Raw genomic sequence first — 22,789 nt, 5'->3', positions numbered from 1 at the left:
AAAAACAGGGAATACATACTGACTTGAACCAAAAGGCCAAGGACACGCTAGTGTGCCATGGCTGTGGGAAAACTGGGGAGGTTACTGACTTGGGTCACACGGCCGACCACACGCCCATGTGCCAGCCCGTGTGCCATACAAAGCCAGTAGACACTCCTATGTCTCTAGGCCGTGCCAAAATTGTAAGGTATTCTGACTGAATTCGAAAGGGTACCCCAAGAGATACACGGCCGTGCAGCATGACCGTGTGTCTCACACGGCTGAGACACCGCCCGTGTTTCTGCCCATGTGGACAAAAATAGGCCATTTGCAAAGCCAATTTGCCACCCTCATCTCATACACACCTAGTCATCAAATGGTATCAATTCAACACATATATAGGCAGCCAAAACATGTCATTTCACACATATATCATACAATCTATCATCAAGCAATTCAACTACTAAATTCCATATTCAAAACATACCAAATCAATATGCCACAATCATCAATCTCATATAACTCTTAAATTAATTTTCTCACCTTTTTATCAACCAAATCATGCTTCTCAAACTTATCAATACATCATTCTCAAATCATATCAAAATATACCAAATTTCAAGCAATAATACCACAACACATAACTATCCAAAAGAGCATCCATACAACCATTCCAAACAAGCTAGCACTTAGGACATTATATACATCACATATATCATTTATCAAACATATAATTCAAGCCAACTTAAATGGCCATAATCCAACATTTACAAGCCAAATCTCATGGCTATAATCACAACTCAAAACATACCAAGATGACACTAGCCTATACATGCCATATACCATATATACAAAGCTCCAAAAGTACCAACGAGATGATCAATAGTGTGATGATGTTTCCCGACAATCTTCGAGTCTGAGCTAGTTTCGCTAATCTATAAAATAGGGAAAGAACACACAAAGTAAGTTTGAAAAGCTTAGTAAGCCATATACAAATAAAGTCATCACATAAACATTTGCATATCAATTCAAATATGCTAAACATAGTTAATCACATTCAAATTCACAAACCTTTCTCATTGAACGTATATTCAATGTCTTTATCGAGTTCATCAATTACTTTCCCTTTTAAACACTCGTACGAAATTCGTACGTACCTGAGTCACTTAGCTCATTCATAGATTCTTTCTTGACTTGAATTTGCCCATTGAACAGCTCGAAATCATTAAGGATACATGGAAATCACATATAGCTCGTACAATGTCATATCCCGGATATAGTCTTACATGTTATCACATCTCGATGCCACTGTCCCGAACAGGGTCTTACACAAAATCGATTAACGATGCCAATGTCCCAGACATGATCTTACACATAATCACAATACAATGCCAATGTACCAGACATGGTCTTACATGTAAACACATCTCGATAACCTAACGTCATGACATTCGTATCCTATACTATTCCTAAGGTTCGTATAGAATTTTCGGATATCATAACTCTGTCGATTCTTGCTCGTAATTTTTCATTCAACATTTATAACCTTTCAATGATAAATATACACATATAATTCAATTTAAAGGCATTCATTTGTATATAAACTTACCTCGTAGTCGTAATAAAAGGCGGGATCGACTATTCAATAACTTTCGACTTCCCCTGATCTAAATCCGATTTCTTTCGTTCTTGCTCTATATACATTCAAAATTAACTCTTTTATTCATCAAAACATTCAATCTAGTCCACAAACACATATTTGGGCATTTTTTGTACTTTAGCCCCTAAAGTTTCACATTTTTACAATTTAGTCCCTATTTCATAAATACACAAAATTCACAAAATTCAATATGGCCCATGCTTAGCCAAATTCTCTATAGCTTCATAACAACCTATATTTTCATTTATTTCACACTTTTAACCACAACATTTCACATTTTCTCAATTTAATCCCTAATTGACATTTTTACTCAAAATCACTTTACAAAACATGTATATCAAACACCAAGCTTTCATATTTCATCATCAGATATTCAAAAACGCATAAATTCATCAATGGAAACTTTCAAAATCATCAACACTTTCAAAAATTAAGGCATGAACTAGCTAGTACTCAAAGCAACAATCACAAATACATAAAAATCATAAAAAACCGAGCTAAAACCGTACCTTAATCAAGCTTAACCATGGTTGAATGGATGAAAGCTCAAAACCTCTTTCTTTCCTTAATATTTAGCTAAGGATGATGATAATTTAGGCTTAAAATTGTTTTTCTTTTATTTATTATAACTTAAAAACATATTTTACCATTTTACCCTTGATTATTAAACATTTAAAACATCAAATATAAGGCCATTAGTGTCCATCTCCACTATAAATGGTCTAATTACAACATAAGGACCTTTCATTTAATAAGCCATAGCAATTAAACACTTTTAACTTATAGCATGCTACTTTTCCATTTTACACAACTAAGTCCTTTTTCTCAAATTGAGTTATTAAACAGTAAAATTAACTCACGAAATTTCACACATATATATTCACATGCTGTAAACATTGAAAATAATATTAAAATAACTTTACGACCTCAAATTTGTGGTTCTAAAACTACTGTTCTAATTTAGTTAAAACCGGGCTGTTACAACTCTCCCCCTTAGGGATTTTCGTCCCCCAAAATCTTACCAGTGAATAGGTTTGGATATTGCTTTCTCATAGCATCTTTAGGTTCCCACGTAGCTTCTTCAGCCCCGTGTCGATGCCATAATACTTTCACTAATGCTATTCGTTTATTTCTCAACTCTTTGATCTCACGAGCTGGAATTCGGATCGGTTCTTCACTGTATGATAAATCTGATTAAATTTCAACTTCAGTCGGGGAAATAACATGCGAAAGATCATATTGATATCGTCAAAGCATCGATACATGAAATACATTATGAATCTTTTCTAGCTCAAACGAAAATGCTAGCCGATAAGCCACCGGTCCAATTCACTCAATAATCTCATACGGGCTGATGAATCTCGGATTCAATTTGCCTTTACGACCAAATCAAAGTATTTTTTTTCCACGGAGATACTTTTAAAAACACTCTATCCTCGATCTGAAACTCAATTTCTTTCCGTTTCAAGTCTGCATATGATTTCTAACGATCTGATGTTGCTTTTAGACTATCTTGAATTACTTTCACTTTTTCTTCAGTCTCTTTAATCAGATCAACCCTGTGGATCTTATTCTCGCTAAGCTCAGTTCAGTACGACTGTTTTTTACATTTACGACCATATAAAGCTTCTTATGGTGCCATCTTTATACTCGATTGAAAGCTATTTTATACGCAAATTCAATCAACGACAAATATCTTTCCCACGTACCTTCAAACTCAAGAATACAACATCTCAACATATCTAAGAGTATTTGCATAACTCACTTGGATTGACCATCCGTCTGCGGGTGAAATGCAGTACTAAAATGTAGTTTTGTACCCAGTGCATTTTGCAATTTCTTCCAAAACCTCGATGTGAACCTCAGATCTCTATCCGAAACAATAAAAATAGGTACCCCGTGTAATCTCACAATCTCGGAGATATAAAACTTAGCAAGCTTGTCAAGCAAATAATATGTATGCACAGGAATGAAACGAGCTAATTTTGTCAATCAATCAACAATAACCTAGATTGTATCTTTCTTACTCAGAGATAGGGGCAAACTTGAAATAAAATCCATACTTACTCTGTCCCATTTTCACTCGGGAATCATAACTGGTTGCGATAAACCGGATGACACCTAATACTCAGCTTTTACTTGCTGACAAATCAAACATTTAGAAACAAACTCTGAAATGTCATGTTTCATACCATGCCACCAATAGAGCTGTTTCAAATCGTTATACATTTTTGTACTTCCTGGATGAACAGAAAAATGACTACTATGTGCTTCGTTCAAAATCATCTGAATCAACTTTGAATTTCTCGAAACACATATTTGGCCTCTGAATCTTAAACAATTATCGAAATCAACTTGAAATTCTAAATCAGGGTTCGAATCACGTTGAGCTCTTTTAGCTAACATTTCATTATCAATTTTCTAAGCTTCATAGATCTGTTGTACAAAAAATGTTCTCATTTTCAACTCAACTATAATCGATCCATCATTAGATAGAGCCAACTGAGTATTCATTGCACGTAGAGAAGACAAAGATTTTCGACTTAATGCATCAGCAATAACATTTGTTTTTCCCGAATGATAATCAATCACTAACTCGTAATATTTTTAACAATTCTAGCCATCTCCGTTGTCTCAAATTCAAATCTTTCTGAGTCATCAGATATTTCAAACTTTTATGATCTGAATAAACATGGCATTTCTCACCAAAAAATAATGGCGCCAAATCTTTAATGCAAACACAATGGCTGCTAAATCTAAATCGTGTGTTGGGTAATTATTTTTATGCGGCTTCAACTCTCTCGAGGCATAAGTTATGAATTTGCTTTCTTGCATCAAAACACAGCCCAGACCATTCAACGATGCATCACTATAGATCACAAACTCTTTACCCGATTCTGGCTATACTAACACTAGAGCTTCAGTCAAAAGATCTTTCAGCTGATCAAAACTTTTCTGACATTTCTCAGACCATTCAAACTTTACATCTTTTTAAATCAGTCTTGTCAACAGAGTCGCAATCATCAAAAAGCCTTTCACAAATTGTCTATAATAGCCAGCTAGTCCTAGAAAACTGTGGACTTCGGATACATTTTTCGGAGGCTTCCAATCCATTATTGGAGAAATCTTGCTCAGATCAACTCGAATACCCGATGCTAACACAATATGCCCCAGAAAACCAACCTCACGTAACTAGAATTCACATTTACTAAAATTTGCATATAATAGTTTATCATGCAAAGTCTGCAATACAATTCTCAAATGCTCGGCATGCTCAATTTCATCTCATGAATATATCAAAATATCATCTATGAACACAACAACAAATCAATCTAGATACGGTCTGAAAATCTGGTTCATTAAGTCCATAAAGATAGCAGGTGCATTCGTTAGACCAAAAGGTATAACTAAAAATTCGTAGTGACCATACCTCGTTCTGAATGCAGTCTTTGGCACATCAAAGTCTCTAACTCGTAACTGATAATAAACCGATCTCAAATCTATCTTTGAAAACACTGTAGCCCCTTTTAATTGATCAAACAGATCATCAATCCACGGTAGATGATATTTGTTCTTGATTATCACTTTATTCAGCTATCTGTAGTTAATACACATTCTCTTCGTGCCATCTTTCTTTTTCACAAATAACACAGGAGCACCCCAAGGTGAGAAACTCGGTCTTGCAAATCCTCTATCAGTCAGTTCTTGCAATTGAGCTTTCAATTCTTTTAATTCTGTCAGAACCATTCTGTACGGAGCTATCGATATCAGCATTGTACCCAGCATTAACTCAATGCCAAACTCAACCTCTCGAATCAGTGGTAAACCCGGTAACTCTTCAGAAAACACATTTGGATACTCACACACAGCTGGTACTAATTCGATCTTCTTTTCAGTCACTTTTGTATCAAGCACATAAGCAAAATAAGCTTTGCAACCCTTTCTCACAAATTTCTAAGCTAACATCGATAAAATCACCGCTGGCAAGCCATTCAAATTTATCTGACTCAATTCGGATCATCTTATTATTCTAACATCTTAGATCAATTGTCCTTCATTTGCAGTTCATAATAGCATCTTGCAACGCTAGCCAATCCATACCCAGAATTATATCAAATTCGTCAAATGGCAATAACATCAAATCAGCCAGAGAGCAATCATCCTGAATCATCAATGAACATTTGTTGCACACTTTATCAACTAAGACACTTGCCTAAGGGGTTCGATACACTAATCACAAATTCAGTAGACTCTACATATAAAGTCTTACTAGATACTAAATTCACAAATATATTTGAATGAGTTGATCCTGGATCTGTCAATGCAATAACTTTAATCATAGAGAGTAAAAATACCGGTGATAACATCTTAAGATGATGTTTCTTCGCGAGCATGAATAGTGTAGGCTCATGCAGGTGCTCTAGTATCAGATCTCGCAGCAGTGTCTCGTGTCACACCTCTACCACCCCTCACATTTCCCATGTTTCTGGGTAGTCTACCTCTAGCTGCAGTGTCACTCGGCCTCGTATTCTGTACTGTATCTTGTTCAGCCAACTCTGGACAATCACGGATAAAATGATCCAATGATCCACTTTAAAACAAGCCCTATCATTCAATTTACAATCACCGGAATGCCATTTTCCATAATATTTACATTTAGGTTGGGTAGGTCTCACACTGTCAACACTAGCAATAGATGTAGTTTGGGCTTTGGAACTTACAAGTTACTTTTCACGATTCCTGTCTGAATGTCCCACAGATGCATTGGAACGATTAAATGAGTCCCTGAATTTCTTCAATGTAGACTGATAAGATTTACTAGTTGATCTCTTTCTCGAATCTCTTGCTTCAAAATTAGCTTTTCTCTTTTCTTTGCTGAGATCCTCAACTTTACAAGCCCTCTCAACCAGTACAACAAATTCCTTCAATTCAAGTATCCCAATTAACAGCTTTATATCTTTATTTAACCCATTAACAAATTGGTTGCACGTAATCTCCTCAGTAAACACATATTCCCAGGCATACTTGCTTAATCTTACGAATTCTCTTTCGTACTCAGTGACAGTCATTCGGCCTTGTTTCAATTCTAGAAACTCTTTATGTTTCTAATCGAGAAATCTTTAACTTATGTACTTTTTCTGAAACTCAGTCTGAAAGAATTCCCAGGTAACCCATTCTCTAGGAACCACTGATGTCAACATTTTCCACCAATGATATGCATTATCTCTAAGCAAAGATACTACACATTTGATACATTCTTCTGGAGTACAGGACAATTCCTCGAATACTTTAATCGTATTCTCGAGCCAAAACTCATCTCTCTCCAGATCTTCATCAACTGTAGCCCAAAACTCTTCAACCCCGTGTTTACAAATCCTATCAATAGGTGGCTTGCTCAACCGAATCGGATCTATTACCAGAGGTACAACTGGGACTTGTTGAGGAATAGGTGGGGGTAGAGGTTGTTGAGCAGCCGAATTCATTCGAACGAACTCTGTGAACCACTCACTCATCATTTGGAAGAAGGCTTGCTTAGCCTCTCCCCCTTGCCTACTTGTTACAAGCACTACCTCTTGAGTGGGAGCGGGTGCATTACTTTCAACATCGTCAGCTACGGGTCGGTCGGGATCCATTTGCTATATAAAAACAAATTTTAACTGTTAGGAATCATCAAACTATCGCAGTTTATATATATGGCATGTATAGCTAGACTCTCACACGCTACATTAGTCCTAGAATCGACTAAACCATAGCTTTGATACCAATTAACTATAATACCCCTAACCAGTATCCGTCGTCAGAATAGAGTTACTAGGCATTACCGAATAACACACCTCATTCATATACATTTATACATTCATACTCAATATCCATTCAAAAACATTCACAATGTCCTTTGTAAGGCACTACGAGACTTTAAATCATGCTTAGAAGTGGTTCAGGACTAAGCTGATAACATTTACAAACTTTGGAAAACTTAGAAAATTTTCAAACATTTAAGGGTCACACACCCGTGTGAACAGGCTGTGTGCCTTACACGATTATCATACACGCCCGTGTCACAGGCTGTGTGAAAACAAGGCATACATACTGACTTGCACCACATGGTTGAGGACACACTAGTGTTCCATGGTTGTGGGAAAACTGGGGAGGTTAATGACTTGGGTTACACGGCTGACCACACGCCCATGTGCCAGCCAGTGTGCCATACACGACCAGTAGACACGCCTTTTTGTCTAGGCCATGTCAAAACTGTAGGGTATACTGACTTAATTTGAAAGGGTACCCCAAGGGACACACGACCGTGCAGCATGACCGTGTGTCGTACACGGCTGAGACATACACCCATGTCTCTGCCCATGTGGAAAAAAATAGGTCATTTGCGAAGCTAATTTGCCACCCTCATCTCATACACACCTAGTCATCAAATGGTATCAGTTCAACACATATATAGGCAGCCAAAACATGCCATTTCACACACATATCATACCATCTATCATCAATCAATTCAACTACTAAATTCCATATTCAAAACATACCAAATCAATATACCACAATCATCAATCTCACATAACTCTTAAATGAATTTTCTCACCTTTTTATCAACCAAATCATGCTTTTCAAACTTATCAATTCATCATTCTCAAATCATACCAAAATATACCAAATTCCAAGCAATAATGCCACAACACATAACTATCCAAAAGAGCATCCATACAACCATTCCAAACAAGCCAACACTTAGGACATTATATACATCACATATATCATTTATTAAACATATAATTGAAGCCAACTTAAATGGCCATATTCCAACATTTACAAGCCAAATCTCATGGCTATAATCACAACTCAAAACATACCAAGATGACACTAGCCTATACATGCCATATACCATACATACAAAGCTCCAAAATTACCAATAAGATGATCGATAGTGTGATGATGTTTCCCGACGATCCCCGTGTAACAGCCCGTTTTTGGGTCAGATCGAAACAGTGGTTTTGGGACCACAAATCTGAAGTCAAAAATATTTATTTTATTATTTTAATAAGGTTTACAGTATGATATAATGTTCGTGTGAAAATTTTGTGAAGAAATTTTACCGTTTGAGTGGTTAATTCGGTAAAAAGGACTAAATCACGTAAAGCATAAAAGTTGAATTCTATAAGTTAAAAGTATTAAATGGCTATGGACCTTATGTGGTAAATAGCCCATTTATGAGATAGTGGAGGTTAGTGAGTGGCATTTGGTGTATTTAGTAATATTTTTAAAGGGTAAAAAGGTAAATAGGTAATTAAAGTTAATAATAAATAAAATAAAAGCCAAAACCATGTTATATTTCTTCATCTTCCACTGAATATAGAGAAAAGAAATAGCCATGGTTTTTTTTTAGGGTTCGGCATCTTCATGGATGAATTTGTAAGTGTTTTGAGCTCAATTTTTGATGATTTTTATGTTTTTGTGATCGTTGCTTCGTGTTCTAGCTAGCCCGTACCCTAATTTCTAAATTTGTTGATGAATTTTTTAGTTGCCATTGATGATAGCTTGATGTTTTTGAGTGTTGATGATGGAAAATAAATCATTGTTGTTAGATTAACAAATTTTATAAAGTGATTTTGAGTAAAAATGTCAATTCTGGACCAAATTATATAAGGTGGAAATTTAGTGGTTAAAATGTGAAATAAATTGAAAATATGGGCTGATAGTAATATATGAAAAATTCAGCTAGCTTGGGTTTATGTTTAATTTGATGAAATTGTGATTTTAAGTGATAAGGACTAAATTGAAAAAATGTGTAAATTGTGTTAAATTGAATGAAATGTTGATTAAATAATTAAAATTTGATATTATATAGATTGAGATAATCGAGAATAGGATCTAGAACGGGGGAAAAACAAAACACCGAACTAATTGATATGTTCCGTCGTTTCAGAGGTAAGTTTGTATGTAATAAGCATTGTTAAATTTATGCTTTTAATGCTTTGATATTATATAAATTGTATATACGTGACTATTGTTATGTTTAACGACATATCGGCTAAAACAAAAATGGCACTTAGTGTGCGGTTCGAAATAGCTTCGGCTAAATGTGGCATTTGATGTACGATTGGAGATAGCTTCAGCTATATATGTATATGGCACTTAGTGTGCAAAATATTAATAATGGCACTTGGTGTGCGGGATATTGAGTATGGCACTTAGTGTACGAGACATTGAAGATGCAACGGCATTACGTGTATGTATGAAATGGTAAGGATCGGTACAGGTATGTACATGGGTTATGATGCATCTTTGTAACAAAGTAAATAAGTAAGTCATGTTGATGAGAATGATTGTAATATCCTGATTTTGGGCCTAGTCGGAATAGTGGTTTTGTGACCACAAAATCCGAGATAGAAATAATTATTTTATGATTATTTTAAGGTCTATGATATGATTGCATGATTGTGTGAAAATTTCGTGAAGAAATTTTATGCATAAAGTGCTTAATTTGAAATTTGGGACTAAATTGAATAAATTGCAAAACTTGTGTTCTAGAAGTATTTTGCATAAAATTGAATTAGATTATTAATTAGAGGTCCTTAAAGAGTAATTTTACCAATTTCTAAGTCTATGGACAAAAATTAGGACATGGAAGGAATTTTGGAAAGTTTAGTAGTAAGGGCATTTTGGTCATTTAGGGGTAAAATGAATTAAAATACAAAATTAAAAGCCAATTTTGCTCATCTTCAACCCCATGGCGAATATAGCAAGGAGAAACCATGGCTAGGGTTTTCAAGCTTCCAAGCTCGATTAGCAAGGAAAAGCTGAAATTCGGGCTAAAATGGGGAAAATACCAAGTTGTGGACAAAATGGTAAAATAGCCATTTTCGCATACGAGGTAAGTTCATATGTAAATGTTGGTAACATAGTTATTATTTTAAATGTTTTAATGTTTTTTAAATGATATGATAATTATTATGAAATATTATACTTGTGATAATTGTTTGATAATATGTAATTATGTGAATTACTTGATGAGTATGAACTATCACCAAGTATCGATTTCGATATTCCGTGGAAGACGGCAAAGATGTGAGATCGAGGAAAAAAGCCCGTTTGAACCTTAGGAATAGATTAGGATACAAGTGACATGTCACTAGGATGGTTGAGCATCCGAACTCGTTGAGTTGAGTCCGAGTTCACTTATGGATGCGAATGTCCGAACTCGTTGAGTTGAGTCCGAGTTCGTGAGATGTAACTAGGCATCCGAACTCGTTGAGTTGAGTCCGAGTTCACTTATGGATGCGAACGCCCGAGCTCGTTGAGTTGAGTCCGAGTTCACTTATGGGCGGGTTACATGGTAGCTTGGCTACATATGTGGCACTTATGTGCAAACTTTCCATGTATCCGAATTATATTCCGATGTGTTCAACGGGTAAAGTTCTACTCAAATGGAGGAATACTCAAGATGAAAGGGACGTATTGGTAAGTGTTGTGAAATGGATACTTTGAACAGGTATGTACTTAACCCTCGGGTTGAAAACTCGATATAACAACAATATGGTAAGATGATAAATGAAAAGGTGATATGAATGTCTTGGTGATGATTATGCAAATGATGTTTTATGTTTGCTTATATGGTTATGTTACTTGCTATTTGCATGCGAGCTTACTAAGCATTTATGCTTACTCCTCCTTTTCATTCCTTGTAGTGTTGACAAGCCAGCTCGAAATCGGAAGCGGTCGGAGGCACGCCACACTATCCGTATACCATCTTGGCATAATGGCTTGTATATTTTGAGTATGGCATGTATAGCATTACAATCATTTTATATGTATGGTCTTATGATATGGTTATTGAGTGGTATGGAAATAGAAATGCTTGGTAATGATTAGCCATTGGAATGGCTAATCATGATCATATTTGGTATTATGTATGTCAAATTGCTAGCTAATCCATGGAAACCATGAAATAGGTAAAATTTACCATAAAATAGATTCAGACAGCAGCAGTGACGTGAGTTTGCAAAATCACTAAAAATATTAGAAATGGAATTAAATAATGAATAAGTTATGGAATCGAAGCTTGATGAGTCTATTTTCATATGGAATAAGCAAAACAGGTATATGAGCTATATTTTATGAGATGTTTAAATTTTTGTGAAACAGGGCCAGAGCGATTTCTGGATCCCCTGTTCTGACTTTGGAAATTCACCATAAATTTTACAAAGATAATTAGAAGTCACGCTTTATATGTACAGATTCCTTATTGAGTCTAGTTTTATTAGAGACAAACGGCATAGTCATTGAAGGTCTGTATAGGGAGATATCTGATTCGTAATACACAGAGGTCAGAGTAGTTGAACCCTGAAACAGGGGAGACTTTAACTAATAAACTGTACTAATTGGCCCAACCAAAAATTCTAGAAAAAAATTAGTAGATATATATATGAGTCTAGTTTCAGGAAAAATTTACAGAATTGGATTTCGAGTTTCGTAACTCGAGATATGATTTTAAAGCGACTGTGATGCAGTTAGCCAGCTTGTCTGGAAATTTTAAAATGAATTGTATGAGCTGTTTAATTAATGAATTAAGTCCGTTAACACCTCGTGTTCGACTCGAAACGGTCTCGGTGCGGGTGTTACATTTAGTGGTATCAGAGCAGGTTTAGTCGGTTCTCGGACTAACCTAGCATGTGTAAAAGTTTAGCTATACATGCCACCGATGCGTGATAGTGTGATGTCTTCCGACGCGTATAAGTACCGTCTTATTTAGGCAGGTACTCTCCAACCGAAGCTGCGCCAACCATGTTCAATGTTAAGTAAAGGTATTTGAGTAAAATTATGATTATGATAAGTCTCGGTTCAGAAAAGTATGAATAAAGGTTTATGATACATATGTGATAATATGTGAGATGAAAGTTCATGTTGTGATAAATATTCATATTTGCTTAATGCTCATATGATGTAGTGTATGTGGCTTACTTGATAAGATGAACGGAATAAATAGAAAGTAGTAGAGGTATGAATAAAGGTCATAATATTATGATACTGAATGAAAATGTCCTTGTCTTGATTGGATGTCGAATGTTGATGAATGTTAATGGTATATAATTTTTATGAGGTAAAGGATTATAATGAAATGAACTTATCTATGTTAAATTGTTGGACCTGAATTATATGATTGTAATGATATGTACATGATGATGCACAAAATGAAAGTTGTGATTGTGATGCAAATATCTATGTTTGTTTGGCCTTATATAATGTCATGAGCATGAATTAATTTAATTAATTGAATGGATAAGTAAAGCTATCTAGAAAACATAGAATGTATGCATAAGTATATTGTCTAAATGGGACAATAGGAAAATTGGTGTAAGCCAACATGAATGAATGACATGATTATGATGATGTTACTATGATGATGGAAGTTGTGTCATATGTGTATGTATAAGAAAGTTGAGTCAGAGGTCCTACAACCCCTCCCCCTTACCAAAGTGGTACTTATAATGGAATTTCATGAGATTTGTATTGAATAAGTTTTCGGTTGAGAACCCAAAGAGTTCAAAGTGATAGAATAATTATAAGTATGATCCGAGATTGAAAATGAGTGATAAGTAAAGTCGAGCCGAAAGTATCGGATTGACGTAAAAATTATTGGAGTTATGCATCGTCCTAGTTAGAAAAGGAATTCTCCTTGGTAAATCGAATTACTCAAGTGCAAGGTCGAGAAAAGTGTAAATCAAATTTATTCGAATTGGCCTTTTTAGTGAATGGTTTAATATAAAATTTGTGACGGAGAACTAGTTGGGGAAATGATATTTCAAATGTGAATTATCCGAGTGTGATGATTATGACCGGATGATTTAGCGATCTCTTTTGAGATGTTCTATGTGTTCACCCGTTCTCGTAAATATTTCTATGGCTATTGATCTTCTAAAGAAATTCTTGTTATATGGGAATGTCTTCTAATTTTGGTGTTGGATGAAAGCATTGGTAGTCATTTGGTTTATAATTTATATTGCTTTATTTTATCGGGTATTCTATTTCATTTAATTCGATAAGAATTGATGAGAGAATTCATATGATATTATGATTCTGCTTTCTTCTACTTGATGCTTCATCGATATATATGTATGGGAAGATATATTGATCTTGTTATATTTGATTTCAGTGGGATTAAATGATGTTTTCTTTTGGACTTTCTTTCTTTGAAGAATTATCGTGGTATTTCGTATTTTCTCTATGAATTTGGTTTTCGATTCTCGGCATAGTATCGTATCTTGGGTTTCTTTATCCTGGATCTCTTTATTCTGGATTTCTTTATTTCGGGTTTCTCTATCTTGGATTTCTTTATTCGCTTTTCTTGTTATCTTTGTTCCATAATTTGTCAATTACGACTCATGTTCAAATACGTTCTTCATTTCGTGATAATCATGTCAAATATGACTATACTTCTAATTTGATCTTGGTAATGTGGTGATTTTAGTATTGGGATTTTTCTAATTTCTATGTAAGGATTTGACATCGGTAAAGGCATAGGTGATAAAAGCGCGAGTTTTAGTCGGTATGGTAAATTATTTATTTGAAAGATTTCATGTGACAATTATGTCGGATTATTTTCCCAAGTCGATAATAGAATTTCATTTTGTACGTATAAAAGAGTAAATAGTTTGAACGAGAAGTGTATATTTATTAGAAAGAGTTGAATATTAGTTTAAGTCACTACGAATGATAAGGTTTCCATCTTGTGAAAGCTAAAAGTTTATTACATGTTGACAGAGTTCGGATAGATGAGAATATTGGTAACCAAGGCGTCGAACTAGACTAGTCTACATTGAGCAAAGACTTCGACTTTCAAGAATGTATTGTTGTATGAATTGTGATGTGTTTCAAGACGGTGAGGTAATGTGATAGTTTAGAGCATCCGATGTTACATAAAATCGGAGTTGTTAAAGGGTTAAAGCCGAGCATTGGGATCTATCAAAATTATCCTTGTCAATGTTGATATTGGGATGGAAATGAGAAGGATTATTCTTGAGGCCATATCGAATTATTTCTATGGCGGAAAGAGGAAAATGTGATGTATCCTATTGTTAAATGTTTGGCGAGATCTATAAATCACATCTCAGTATTGAATGAATTCCTACTCATCGATTCATGGAATTTCGGTCTCTTTGATTGTTGGATTTCTTGGAATTCGGTCTCCATTAAATCAAGTTGAGATCCGGGTTTTATGTCATAATATCATGGGAAATTAAGAAGGGTTGAAAATTTAAGAACAGTTGAGAGTTGAGGCTGTAAGCTTTTAGATCATATGAGAAATTGAAGAGATGTATTGGAGGTGCAGTCTAAGTGCAAGTTCTTGACACCAAATATGAGATTAAAAGTGAAGACCACTTTTTCGGTAAGATTTTAGGGACGAAAATCCACGAGGGGGAGAGTTGTAATATCGATTTTGGGCCTAGTCGGAATAGTGGTTTTGTGACCACAAAATCCGAGATAGAAATAATTATTTTATGATTATTTTAAGGTCTATGATATGATTGCATGATTGTGTGAAAATTTCGTGAAGAAATTTTATGCATAAAGTGCTTAATTTGAAATTTGGGACTAAATTGAATAAATTGCAAAACTTGTGTTCTAGAAGTATTTTGCATAAAATTGAATTAGATTATTAATTAGAGGTCCTTAAAGATTAATTTTACCAATTTCTAAGTCTATGGACAAAAATTAGGACATGGAAGGAATTTTGGAAAGTTTAGTAGTAAGGGCATTTTGGTCATTTAGGGTAAAATGAATTAAAATACAAAATTAAAAGCCAATTTTGCTCATCTTCAACCCCATGGCGAATATAGCAAGGAGAAACCATGGCTAGGGTTTTCAAGCTTCCAAGCTCGATTAGCAAGGAAAAGCGAAATTCGGGCTAAAATGGGGAAAATACCAAGTTGTGGACGAAATGGTAAAAATAGCCATTTTCGCATACGAGGTAAGTTCATATGTAAATGTTGGTAACATAGTTATTATTTTAAATGTTTTAATGTTTTTTAAATGATATGATAATTATTATGAAATATTATACTTGTGATAATTGTTTGATAATATGTAATTATGTGAATTACTTGATGAGTATGAACTATCACCGAAGTATCGATTTCGATATTCCGTGGAAGACGGAAAAGATGTGAGATCGAGGAAAAAAGCCCGTTTGAACCTTAGGAATAGATTAGGATACAAGTGACATGTCACTAGGATGGTTGAGCATCCGAACTCGTTGAGTTGAGTCCGAGTTCACTTATGGATGCGAATGTCCGAACTCGTTGAGTTGAGTCCGAGTTCGTGAGATGTAACTAGGCATCCGAACTCGTTGAGTTGAGTCCGAGTTCACTTATGGATGCGAACGCCCGAGCTCGTTGAGTTGAGTCCGAGTTCACTTATGGGCGGGTTACATGGTAGCTTGGCTACATATGTGGCACTTATGTGCAAACTTTCCATGTATCCGAATTATATTCCGATGTGTTCAACGGGTAAAGTTCTACTCAAATGGAGGAATACTCAAGATGAAAGGGACGTATTGGTAAGTGTTGTGAAATGGATACTTTGAACAGGTATGTACTTAACCCTCGGGTTGAAAACTCGATATAACAACAATATGGTAAGATGATAAATGAAAAGGTGATATGAATGTCTTGGTGATGATTATGCAAATGATGTTTTATGTTTGCTTATATGGTTATGTTACTTGCTATTTGTATGTGAGCTTACTAAGCATTTATGCTTACTCCTCCTTTTCATTCCTTGTAGTGTTGACAAGCCAGCTCGAAATCGGAAGCGGTCGGAGGCACGCTCACACTATCCGTATACCATCTTGGCATAATGGCTTGTATATTTTGAGTATGGCATGTATAGCATTATAATCATTTTATATGTATGGTCTTATGATATGGTTATTGAGTGGTATGGAAATAGAAATGCTTGGTAATGATTAGCCATTGGAATGGCTAATCATGATCATATTTGGTATTATGTATGTCAAATTGCTAGCTAATCCATGGAAACCATGAAATAGGTAAAATTTACCATAAAATAGATTCAGACAGCAGCAGTGACGTGAGTTTGAGAAATCACTAAAAATATTAGAAATGGAATTAAATAATGAATAAGTTATGGAATCGAAGCTTGATGAGTCTATTTTCATATGGAATAAGCAAAACAGGTATATGAGCTATATTTTATGAGATGTTTAAATTTTTGTGAAACAGGGCCAGAGCGATTTCTGGATCCCTGTTCTGACTTTGGAAATTCACCATAAATTTTACAAAGATAATTAGAAGTCACGCTTTATATGTACAGATTCCTTATTGAGTCTAGTTTTATTAGAGACAAACGGCATAGTCATTGAAGGTCTGTATAGGGAGATATCTGATTCGTAATACACAGAGGTCAGAGTAGTTGAACCCTGAAACAGGGAGACTTTAACTAATAAACTGTACTAATTGGCCCAACCAAAATTCTAGAAAAAATTAGTAGATATATATATGAGTCTAGTTTCAGGAAAAATTTACAGAATTGGATTTCGAGTTTCGTAACTCGAGATATGATTTTAAAGCGACTGTGATGCAGTTAGCCAGCTTGTCTGGAAATTTTAAAATGAATTGTATGAGCTGTTTAATTAATGAATTAAGTCCGTTAACACCTCGTGTTCGACTCGGAAACGGTCTCGAGTGCACGGGTGTTACATTTAGTGGTATCGAGCAGGTTTAGTCGGTTCTCGGACTAACCTAGCATGTGTAAAAGTTTAGCTATACATGCCAGCGATCTGTGATAGTGTGATGTCTTCAAGCGCGTATAAGTACCGTCTTATTTAGGCAGGTACTCTCCAACCGAGCTGCGCCAACCATGTTCAATGTTAAGTAAAGGTATTTGAGTAAAATTATGATTATGATAAGTCTCGGTTCAGAAAAGTATGAATAAAGGTTTATGATACATATGTGATAATATGTGAGATGAAAGTTCATGTTGTGATAAATATTCATATTTGCTTAATGCTCATATGATGTAGTGTATGTGGCTTACTTGATAAGATGAACGGAATAAATAGAAAGTAGTAGAGGTATGAATAAAGGTCATAATATTATGATCTGAATGAAAATGTCCTTGTCTTGATTGGATGTCGAATGTTGATGAATGTTAATGGTATATAATTTTATGAGGTAAAGGATTATAATGAAATGAACTTATCTATGTTAAATTGTTGGACTGAATTATATGATTGTAATGATATGTACATGATGATGCACGAAATGAAAGTTGTGATTGTGATGCAAATATCTATGTTTGTTTGGCCTTATATAATGTCATGAGCATGAATTAATTTAATTAATTGAATGGATAAGTAAAGCTATCTAGAAAACATAGAATGTATGCATAAGTATATTGTCTAAATGGGACAATAGGAAAATTGGTGTAAGCCAACATGAATGAATGACATGATTATGATGATGTTACTATGATGATGGAAGTTGTGTCATATGTGTATGTATAAGAAAGTTGAGTCGAGGTCCTACAACCCTCCCCTTACCAAAGTGGTACTTATAATGGAATTTCATGAGATTTGTATTGAATAAGTTTTGGTTGAGAACCCAAAGAGTTCGGTGATAGAATAATTATAAGTATGATCCGAGATTGAAAATGAGTGATAAGTAAAGTCGAGCGAGAAAGTATCGGATTGACGTAAAAATTATTGGAGTTATGCCTTGTCCTAGTTAGAAAAGGAATTCTCCTTGGTAAATCGAATTACTCAAGTGCAAGGTCGAGAAAAGTGTAAATCGAAATTTATTCGAATTGGCCTTTTTAGTGAATGGTTTAATATAAAATTTGTGATGGCAGAACTAGTTGGGGAAATGATATTTCAAATGTGAATTATCTGAGTGTGACAGATTATGACCGGATGATTTAGATCTCTTTGAGATGTTCTATGTGTTCACCCGTTCTCGAAATATTTCTATGGCTATTGATCTTCTAAAGAAATTCTTGTTATATGGGAATGTCTTCTAATTTTGGTGTTGGATGAAAGCATTGGTAGTCATTGGTTTATAATTTATATTGCTTTATTTTATCGGGTATTCTATTTCATTTAAATCGATAAGAATTGATGAGAGAATTCATATGATATTATGATTCTGCTTTCTTCTACTTGATGCTTCATCGATATATATGTATGGGAAGATATATTGATCTTGTTATATTTGATTTGATGGGATTAAATGATGTTTTCTTTTGGACTTTCTTTCTTTGAAGAATTATCGAGGTATTCGTATTTTCTCTATGAATTTGGTTTTCGATTCTCGGCATAGTATCGTATCTTGGGTTTCTTTATCCCGGATCTCTTTATTCGGATTTCTTTATTTCGGGTTTCTCTATCTTGGATTTCTTTATTCGCTTTTCTTGTTATCTTTGTTCCATAATTTGTCAATTCGACTCATGTTCAAGTCGTTCTTCATTTCGTGATAATCATGTCAAATATGACTATACTTCTAATTTGATCTTGGTAATGTGGTGATTTTAGTATTGGGATTTTTCTAATTTCTATGTAAGGATTTGACATCGGTAAAGGCATAGGTGATAAAAGCGCGAGTTTTAGTCGGTATGGTAAATTATTTATTTGAAAGATTTCATGTGACAATTATGTCGGGATTATTTTTCCCAAGTCGATAATAGAATTTCATTTTGTACGTATAAAAGAGTAAATAGTTTGAGCGAGAAGTGTATATTTATTAGAAAGAGTTGAATATTAGTTTAAGTCACTACTGAATGATAAGGTTTCCATCTTGTGAAAGCTAAAAAGTTTATTACATGTTGTGAGTTCGGATAGATGAGAATATTGGTAACCAAGCGTCGAACTAGACTAGTCTACATTGAGCAAAGACTTCGACTTTCAAGTAATGTATTGTTGTATGAATTGTGATGTGTTTCAAGACGGTGAGGTAATGTGATAGTTTAGAGCATCCGATGTTACATAAAATCGGAGTTGTTAAAGGGGTTAAAGCCGAGCATTGGGATCTATCAAAATTATCCTTGTCAATGTTGATATTGGGATGGAAATGAGAAGGATTATTCTTGAGGCCATATCGAATTATTTCTATGGCGGAAAGAGGAAAATGTGATGTATCCTATTGTTAAATGTTTGGCGAGATCTATAAATCACATCGTATTGAATGAATTCCTACTCATCGATTCATGGAATTTCAGTCTCTTTGATTGTTGGATTTCTTGGAATTCGGTCTCCATTAAATCAAGTTGAGATCCGGGTTTTATGTCATAATATCATGGGAAATTAAGAAGGGTTGAAAATTTAAGAACAGTTGAGAGTTGAGGCGTAAGCTTTTAGATCATATGAGAAATTGAAGAGATGTATTGGAGGTGCAGTCTAAGTGCAAGTTCTTGACACCAAATATGAGATTAAAAGTGAAGACCACTTTTTCGGTAAGATTTTGGGGACGAAAATCCACGAAGGGGGGGAGAGTTGTAATATCCTGATTTTGGGCCTAGTCGGAATAGTGGTTTTGTGACCACAAAATCCGAGATAGAAATAATTATTTTATGATTATTTTAAGGTCTATGATATGATTGCATGATTGTGTGAAAATTTCGTGAAGAAATTTTATGCATAAAGTGCTTAATTTGAAATTTGGGACTAAATTGAATAAATTGCAAAACTTGTGTTCTAGAAGTATTTTGCATAAAATTGAATTAGATTATTAATTAGAGGTCCTTAAAGATTAATTTTACCAATTTCTAAGTCTATGGACAAAAATTAGGACATGGAAGGAATTTTTGGAAAGTTTAGTAGTAAGGGCATTTTGGTCATTTAGGGGTAAAATGAATTAAAATACAAAATTAAAAGCCAATTTTGCTCATCTTCAACCCCATGGCGAATATAGCAAGGAGAAACCATGGCTAGGGTTTTCAAGCTTCCAAGCTCGATTAGCAAGGAAAAGCTGAAATTCGGGCTAAAATGGGAAAATACCAAGTTGTGGACGAAATGGTAAAAATAGCCATTTTCGCATACGAGGTAAGTTCATATGTAAATGTTGGTAACATAGTTATTATTTTAAATGTTTTAATGTTTTTTAAATGATATGATAATTATTATGAAATATTATACTTGTGATAATTGTTTGATAATATGTAATTATGTGAATTACTTGATGAGTATGAACTATCACCGAAGTATCGATTTCGATATTCCGTGGAAGACGGAAAAGATGTGAGATCGAGGAAAAAAGCCCGTTTGAACCTTAGGAATAGATTAGGATACAAGTGACATGTCACTAGGATGGTTGAGCATCCGAACTCGTTGAGTTGAGTCCGAGTTCACTTATGGATGCGAATGTCCGAACTCGTTGAGTTGAGTCCGAGTTCGTGAGATGTAACTAGGCATCCGAACTCGTTGAGTTGAGTCCGAGTTCACTTATGGATCGAACGCCTTGAGCTCGTTGAGTTGAGTCCGAGTTCACTTATGGGCGGGTTACATGGTAGCTTGGCTACATATGTGGCACTTATGTGCAAACTTTCCATGTATCCGAATTATATTCGATGTGTTCAACGGGTAAAGTTCTACTCAAATGGAGGAATACTCAAGATGAAAGGGACGTATTGGTAAGTGTTGTGAAATGGATACTTTGAACAGGTATGTACTTAACCCTCGGGTTGAAAACTCGATATAACAACAATATGGTAAGATGATAAATGAAAAGGTGATATGAATGTCTTGGTGATGATTATGCAAATGATGTTTTATGTTTGCTTATATGGTTATGTTACTTGCTATTTGCATGTGAGCTTACTAAGCATTTATGCTTACTCCCTCCTTTTCATTCCTTGTAGTGTTGACAAGCCAGCTCGGAAATCGGAAACGGTCGGAGGCACGCTCACACTATCAAGTATACCATCTTGGCATAATGGCTTGTATATTTTGAGTATGGCATGTATAGCATTATAATCATTTTATATGTATGGTCTTATGATATGGTTATTGAGTGGTATGGAAATAGAAATGCTTGGTAATGATTAGCCATTGGAATGGCTAATCATGATCATATTGGTATTATGTATGTCAAATTGCTAGCTAATCCATGGAAACCATGAAATAGGTAAAATTTACCATAAAATAGATTCAGACAGCAGCAGTGACGTGAGTTTGAAAAATCACTAAAAATATTAGAAATGGAATTAAATAATGAATAAGTTATGGAATCTAAGCTTGATGAGTCTATTTTCATATGGAATAAGCAAAACAGGTATATGAGCTATATTTTATGAGATGTTTAAATTTTTGTGAAACAGGGCCAGAGCGATTTCTGGATCCCTGTTCTGACTTTGGAAATTCACCATAAATTTTACAAAGATAATTAGAAGTCACGCTTTATATGTACAGATTCCTTATTGAGTCTAGTTTTATTAGAGACAAACGGCATAGTCATTGAAGGTCTGTATAGGGAGATATCTGATTCGTAATACACAGAGGTCAGAGTAGTTGAACCCTGAAACAGGGAGACTTTAACTAATAAACTGTACTAATTGGCCCAACCAAAATTCTAGAAAAAATTAGTAGATATATATATGAGTCTAGTTTCAGGAAAAATTTACAGAATTGGATTTGAGTTTCGTAACTCGAGATATGATTTTTAAAGCGACTGTGATGCAGTTAGCCAGCTTGTCTGGAAATTTTAAAATGAATTGTATGAGCTGTTTAATTAATGAATTAAGTCCGTTAACACCTCGTGTTCGACTCCGGAAACGGTCTCGGGTACGGGGTGTTACAATGATTTTGTGATGACCTTGTGATTATGGGTCCATGCTTATGTTTTATAAATATGTATTTATACCATGATTGTGGAAATGATTTGTGAAGGTGTGATGAGCTTATTTATCATCATTTTTGTACTAAAACTATTTTGGACAGTAGCTATAGTCCAACTTTGTAAATTCACCAAAAATTTTGGAAATCGAGTTAGAGGATGAATAAAATATGAAATTATATTGAGTCTATTTTTACATAGAAGAAACGGTGTATGCAAAAGAATTTTAGATTATGAGATATTTGAATTTTTGTGAGAAAAGGTCAGAATGATCTCAAAATCCCCTCTTCTGATTTTG

The 22,789-nt window shown here is 34.7% G+C and overlaps 1 long non-coding RNA gene across 1 annotated transcript; it reads right to left on the bottom strand.

Annotated features, from left to right (window-relative positions):
• Positions 1–522: 522 nt before the first annotated feature.
• LOC128289350 (uncharacterized) lies at positions 523–5,106 on the bottom strand. The gene is made up of 2 exons (XR_008278959.1): positions 5,070–5,106; positions 523–914 (listed from the first exon to the last, which is right to left on the bottom strand). It is a non-coding gene; the product is annotated as an uncharacterized LOC128289350 (long non-coding RNA).
• Positions 5,107–22,789: the final 17,683 nt, after the last annotated feature.

This window comes from Gossypium arboreum, chromosome 2, assembly GCF_025698485.1.
Source record: "Gossypium arboreum isolate Shixiya-1 chromosome 2, ASM2569848v2, whole genome shotgun sequence".
Lineage (NCBI taxonomy): Eukaryota > Viridiplantae > Streptophyta > Magnoliopsida > Malvales > Malvaceae > Gossypium > Gossypium arboreum.
Note: the sequence above shows the minus strand (reverse complement) of the source record. Positions and strands in the feature narration are given on the sequence as shown.